Genomic DNA, 7,683 nt, shown 5'->3' with positions numbered 1-7,683 from the left:
CTTTATTTTTCTCAATTGTTCGAGCACATATATTGTGCTCACTATTGGCAAATACAATAATATTAAAATTTCACAACTATTTTTCTTATTACCCGAGCACATATACGGTGCTCGCCATATTCCGAGCATTGGTATGGTGCTCGCCTGTATTGGTGAAAAATATTCACAAGGCCGAGCACTTACGTTGCGCCATAGGTCCCCTAAGTTAATTACCAAGCCGAGCACGTTGACCGTGCTCGTAATTGCTCGCAGCTAAGCCACCAGTTTTTGACATTGCCGAGCACCATTTGATGTGCTCGGTATTTTGGCGAGCACGAGTGAAGGTGCTCGGTATTTCCCGAGCACATTTTTCTGTGCTCGGTCTTTTTGGTCGGGAAACAACGATTTTTTTGTAGTGTTCACTCATCTAGTATCTCTTTTAATGGCAACTTTAATTGTGTCTCCTATGTGGAAAGAATCGGCACTTCTCTGTGCCTGAGAAAATTGAGGTCCGTTAAGCATTGTTTTTTTCACAATATCACTAATAAAACTAAGTACTATGTTACATAAATTAAATCCCTACGGGAATTGGAAATATTGAATTGGAAGGACTTATAGGTTTATGGGTTATGAGTGGTGATATAACAGTATAGTTGGCAAAGCAAATAGTATGCCATTACTACGAACGAGGACCTCTCACAACTCATCATTAATTGCTCCAACGTCATGCTCTGGAGAGAGAGAGAGAGAGAGTAGGTGTGATGAAAGGGTGCCTCTTAACTTAATTAGCACGTGGTTGTGATTTTGGTGTGATAATTAGAGTCTTAGTTATTTCAAAATTAACTTATAAATTAGCACGTAGTTGTGATTTTGGTTTGATTTAACAAATCTCACAAATTACTAATATTAAGTACTCCTTCTGTCCAAAAAAAATAGAGCAATTGGTGTATGACACGAGTTTTAATGTAGAATTATTAAAGTAAGATAGAAGGAGAAAAAGTAAGATAGAAGTAGTGTTACTGGAATGATATGTAGGGATATTATTTGTTAAAAATTTTCCATAAATGAATTTGCTCTATTTTTTGTGAACGGCCAAAAATGATAAATGTGCTCTATTTTTTTTTGAACGGCTGGAGTATAGTATCTAATAGGAACAGATTAACTTGATTTGTCAGAATCAAAATTTAAATATATAATAAAAAAATCAGGCTGCACTAAGTTCCAAAAGTAACACTGCGTTTAAAATCTAAGCAGTGTAAAAAAGCATATCTAAAGATTTAAGTGCTAATAAATATAAGTAAACAAACTCTTCCATTAATTAAACTAGTATAATCCACGTGCATGCACAATCCATTTTATTTTCTATTGAATATAAGGTATATAGTAAGTGAAAACTAAACCAATGCAATGTTTCAATAATTCATTTATTTTATAGAAATATTTTCGCCAATCATACAAAGTAAGCATATTATATCATTTATTGGATTGTATTTTATATTTTGTTATCAATCAAAGTATTGAAATATGAAAAGACGCTAAAAATGAGAATGAAAATTAAATGGTCGAATTAAATAAAATTATATACTACATTATTAATTTCTCACAAATTCCACGCTTCATGTTGCGCAAGCAATAGACGTGGAAAGCAATGCTACATTATTATCAGTTAAATTCAAGTTTTTTTCAATAGCCAATTAAATTCTAATATGCCTAAATTTAAACTCACTCAAAGAAATTGGCATATCTGTTGATGCACAAAGTTCAAAACTGAGTTGTGCTTGAGCTCATTTAACATGTTCTTAGATTCATAACTTAGGACTCTTGGAAAGACCTTGTTACAAAATGCATATCAATTCAAGCTTAGGAGAAAAACACACGTGGAAAAAGGAGTGATATGGCTAACGTAAATTAATTTACGCTTTGTAATGTTACTCTTGAAAGCAAGAGACTCAACCAATCTATCAATATCTTGACTTGTTTATAATTTCATGCATATTGACTAATTGGTGATGTGATAATTCTATGAGTTTAGTAAAGGTAAAACTGAATAGCCTCAAATCTCCAACTAAACGTAACTCTGTCTTACCATAGGATTAATATGTATTTTTTTAAACCAATAGGTTGTGGATTCATATCTTCGTGCAAAATTGTTACTTTTGAAGCTTTCTCAAGGCAAAAGTATACCTGCAAAAATAAGTGAAGATCTTACAAAATAGTTGCACATTCATTTTTCTTAATGGTTTGCAATAATATAATGAATAGAATAACATACAGTAATAAAAAAAAGATAAGAAACTAAAATAAGACAAACATAAAAGGTAAAATAATATAATTAAAAACATAAATTAGAATACATAGCCGGGAGAGAATGATTAATTGTACTCCACATGATTTGATGGACATAAGCTTCTCCACTGAGAGAGCATTTTTTTATTAATAGAATTGGTATTTAACTATTTATAGAAGATTTGATAGTAACTCAAAATTAAAATAATCGTAGTAATAAATATCTTTCAAATCTTGTGACATTTCAAATTATTGTCAAGTGGAAGTGAAGAGACAAAACTCATTTTTGCAGTACTAAATACGACCGCTTGTAGCGGCACACTACGCACCTTTGTGAGAAAATTTTGTTCGCCAATAGTACTTAATTATTAATAAATGTTAAATATCGATCGTGTGACCTTTGAAATCATATTGCTATATAATTGCAGCATTATGTTGTGACCTTTGAAATCGAATTGCCATATAACTGCAAATTTAGATATTCATATTAATTTTAATAAATAATACTACTATTAATTAAAATGGCATTCTTATAAATTTTTTCAAAACTCTCCTTTTAAATATGTATAGATATAGATAGATAGATAGATAGATAGATTGATTGAGGAGGCTAATTTTATAAATAAAAATAATTATCTATATTTCATTATTATGTTATTATATCACTTCAAGTTCATTATTTTGTCCAAAAATAAAATGAATTTAGATTGCATAGACAATGATGGTTCAGTAATTATCATGATAAAGAACATTTTAACCCTAGCCTCTAGAAATGTGTTGTTTGTGCATCCAAATTCCCATCATCTCCTACTCTACTCCCTCAAAAATAGATTGTTTAAGGCATTTATTTTGATACTTAACTAAGCCGCATAGATTTTATTTCATATTAATCATCCAGAAAAGTCTATATATCCATACATTATACCATGAATATTCATATTTCTAAACATATCATATGCTCTTCTTTACTTTTTGTCTGTACATACCATGTAAATTGCACTAGTATATTCATTCATGAAAATGTGTTTATATACTATTATATTGAATTCTCTTGTAAAATGTATATCATATACAGTGAAATGGACGAACCAAATTATCTCACTTTTATTATTATTATTATTATTATTATTATTATTATTATTATTATTATTATTATTATTATTATTATTATTATTATCATCCATATATACATATGCTAAAAAGCTTTTCTATAGTCAATTTATATTATCTATCACAAATATTCGTGAATCCTTTACTCAACTTTTAGACTATTTATGTTCATTCCTTTGGAACTTTCTAACTTTGAAATTAGTACTAAAAAAATGCTTAATATCCCCTTACCCATTAGTATTACACATTCATCAATATTATATGGACTAAGATCACCCTTAAGTATCTACCATAAGTGCAAAAAATTGAGGATACGAAACTTAATGTTAAATTTCCATACGAAACTAAGGTCGAGCACATGCGATAGTGACTGACCGTACATCAGGAAAAAACTAGCAGTAAAATGAGATTAAAAGGTTATTGTTGGTCTGTATTTTCATAATTCTTAACATTACTCCTGACATGATTATTTCCATTTTCATACTAATTCTTAGATAGATGAGCTGTCATGGAAAGAGAGATCATTAAGTATCTATGGAAAATGCAGAACATCTGTAAGAGAGGTGTCATTAAAATAGAATATACTCCTGAAAAGAAAGAGCAATAAATAGAGTGAGAAGAGTTAGAGGAGATATAGTCCATAATATGCACCTGCTGCAATATCAAAAGAGGGAGAAATAGGTACTAGAACAGTGTTCAAATTAGTTGGCTGCAATTAATACACTAATTATAACTTCTTATTTTATGTTCAGTAGTATTATAGAACTCTAATTAACTGCAGGTCAATCCAATTGGTTTTGGGTTAATTTCGAATGAATTATATCGAATTGGGACTATTCAATTTATGTTTTTTTCACGACCTCATTCTCGTATAAAAATTATATTTCATCCGTCCATCAATAAGCAAGATGTTTCTTTTGTGTACGTGATATTAGAAAATGATACTAGTATTTAAAGAGTTACATGGAAAGAGAATGAGTTAGCTAGCCTGAAACCCAATAGTTTAATTAGGGTTAGGTTGGAAATTTTTCAACTGAAAATATCATAACTCGAATGGCCCATACTCGGCCCGACAATCCGAGCGGATTAATCCGGTTGACATAATATGAAATAGTACTTATTATGTACTCCACTTATTTTAAATAATTTTTATAATACAAAAAATGGGCTTTAGCAAACAATAATCTTGTCAGGAATTATTAGAGAAAATGGCTCGGTATGTAATGTAGTTTTATAACCCGTCAATAATTTTGGTAATCAGCATGTAATTTGTATAATCGAAGTGTGATTTCGGTTTCACGTTAATATTTCAATCGGCAGAATTTTTTTTTCAGGACATTTTATTCCGACAAATGAAATCATGGGCACTAAATGGGACTAATGGAGTATTTTAAGCTATGATTTTTTTTTAAAATAATATTAGCAAATAGCAAAGTTTATCAGTGTACAAAAGGAATTCGTATCATGGCATGAAGTGTATGTCTTAAGTCCACTAGTGACTAGTAAGCATTGTTTTTATAAATTAGAAATTGACACCCAATATCTATTTAAAAATTAATTTCGTTATATGATAGTTACATTTATATTTGTTTACTTAATACGTTTAAATATTCCAAAAAGATACTAGAATGATTTGTCAAAATTCCTTTGTATGAATATCAAGTCTCTCTCCCCGAACAAAAAAAAGAATAATCATTTTCCTTATTTCCAGACACATTTTGAACAAGCAATAGTTGCTATCGATCGTTCTATAAAAAAGAAGTTGCCATTGTTTCTTATGTGGACCAACTTTGAATTATCTTTCCTTTCTTGTAATTAGTGTTAGGTACAAAATGATTATTTTATCTTTTTCTTCAAATTATAAATGTTACACGTATGGTATTAAATGCACACGCAACAAGCAGTGGTGTACCCAAAATAGATTACTAGTAGTAATATGTATTGAGAACTATTCTTTATAAAATCCTCTGTGGTCTAGTGGCTTTGCTACCCATCTTCACAGCTAAGTTTCTTAGTTCAAAACCCCTTGGTGCATATTTTGATCTCTTTACATTTCTTGTTTTATTTTATTCTAACATATAAAAGTTCTACGTGTATCATATTACTTATTTTAATTATTTTTGTTTTAGTTTAAACAATTTGAAGATTAAATAATTTGAAGATTTAAATTGAGAAGAGATTATTTATTTCGAGCCCAGAGAACTAACCGAATTAGGTTAAATTTTGGAATTTAAGTTTAGCCGGCCCAAACCAAGTCCAAAATTCAGAGCCAGTTCGGGTAGAATTGCAAATTATTCAATCTGATGAATTTATTCACAAATTCTAAAGGTTCATGGTAAAATTTTAAAAAATAACCAAATGTCGATGATATTAGTCGCTATTGTCCCATTTTCATTTCAGCATTACCACATGCACCCTCTTTATAAATGATTTGTGCTATTTAATTTATTGAATGCCAATAAATGAGCATGCGATTTTAAAATTCAACTATCTAACCATATTAGATTTTATGATCGTATTCAAAGAAAAAAATTTATACTACTCCTCTATATATCACTTGTACAAAATTTTATGATCGTATTCAAATAAAAAAGTCAAAATTTGTGTTTATCCCTTAACAAGGATACATAAGGCATATACATCTCAATATATTTAAGATGAAGGTAGTAAGTTGGATAAAAGAAAAGATTATTTGTATTCTGGTGATCAATAGTAAAGGTGAAAAGATTTTTAAGGAAAATATTTATTGATTGTTGCTTTATTCTGGAGTACTATATGTTAATTTAACTTTGGACATTTATATGATAAAATCTTTCGATAATCTGCCAGATGACATTAAACTCATCATACGACTACCGCCTAAAACGAATTAAGCTGCAAATAGATATCATATATATGATATACTCCATATATATGCATAATTTAGAATATAAATTGATTGAATTTCCGAGTTGGAGTTGGTTCGTCCATCTTACCGATAATTATAAATGTACATGACTACTGACTAGAAACAATTCCTAATAAGTATGAGAACGACGAATGGTAGTATTCTATTTTAAGGGTAACCTTTTGTCTCCTATGTAGAAAGAATCTGCACTTTTGTGCCTAAGAATATTGAGGTACGTTAAGCATTTTTTTTCACTATTATTATCCATACATATGCTAAAAAATATTCTAAAGTCAATTTAAATTATCTACCACAAAAATTCGTGAATCCCTTACACTACTTTTAGTCTACTTATGTTCACCTCTTTGGAATTAATACTCTTATCCCCTTAGAATTATATATTCATCAATATTATACATATTTCCGTCCAAAAAAATAATCTCATTTGTAGACGATACAAATTTTAATGAGAAATCAATAAAATAAAATAGATGAGAGTAGAAATAGATAAAGTAGGATAGGGAAAGAGAAATGAGACTATTTTTAATAAAATGAGGGGGGAGTGTGAATTAAGATAACCCTTAAGCATCTACCATAAGTGCTAAAAATAGAGGATACGAAACTTAATGTTACTATATATAAATTTCCATACTAATATTATATTATATCCCTCTATAAAAAGTGGACAAATGGCATTTCATAATTTAGTATTCTCTTTTTTTAGATTTGTCTTCACTCATCTAGTATGTGATTGAAGAGCAATTTTTTGTCTCCTACGTTACTACGTAGAAAGAATCGGCACTTTTGTGCCTAAGAATTTTGAGGTACGTTAAATTTGCATTTTTTTTTCCACAATATTTCTAATTAAATTTAGTATTATGTTACATAAAAAAAACCCTACGGGAATCGGAAATATTGAAATGGAAGAACTCAGTTTATGGGTGGTGATATATCAATATAGTCATCAAGGCAAAGCAAATATAAACATAAAACTAAAACAATGATTATGATAAAATATTACTCTCAATAAGCAATTAGGAGTATTTCTTTTTGAGACATTATTTTCTTTAATTCTCGCATTTAAAAAATGCATTGATTTACTTGATGTATATAACAAAGAATCGACACTTTTTTGCCTAAGAATATAATTTTGAGGTACGTTAAGCATTTTTTTTTCACAATATCTCTAATTAAATTTAGTACTATGTTAAAACCCTAGGGAATTAGAAATATTGAAATGGAAGAACTCAATTTATGGGTGGTGATATAGCAATATAGTCGTCAAGGCAAAGCAAATAGCTAGTATGCCATTACGACGAACGAGACCAATCACAACTTTTTTATGGGATAATATATGTATGTGTATTTGTATGTACGTGTGCATATATTTATTGAGAGTGGAGATAGAGACAATTCAGTAC

General features: G+C 29.4%; 2 non-coding genes across 2 annotated transcripts; both read right to left on the bottom strand.

The window, feature by feature from the left end:
* Window positions 1–597: 597 nt before the first annotated feature.
* On the bottom strand, window positions 598–694 carry LOC125217211 (small nucleolar RNA Z43). Its single transcript, XR_007175630.1, has one exon. It is a non-coding gene; the product is annotated as a small nucleolar RNA Z43 (small nucleolar RNA).
* A 6,811-nt stretch (window positions 695–7,505) lies between these two features.
* On the bottom strand, window positions 7,506–7,612 carry LOC125217210 (small nucleolar RNA Z43). Its single transcript, XR_007175629.1, has one exon. It is a non-coding gene; the product is annotated as a small nucleolar RNA Z43 (small nucleolar RNA).
* Window positions 7,613–7,683: the final 71 nt, after the last annotated feature.

The sequence above is a fragment of the Salvia hispanica genome, chromosome 3 (genome assembly GCF_029641045.1).
Source record: "Salvia hispanica isolate PSC_SH4W2 chromosome 3, Shi_PSC_v1, whole genome shotgun sequence".
Lineage (NCBI taxonomy): Eukaryota > Viridiplantae > Streptophyta > Magnoliopsida > Lamiales > Lamiaceae > Salvia > Salvia hispanica.
This window is presented reverse-complemented; position numbering and strand designations above follow the sequence as displayed.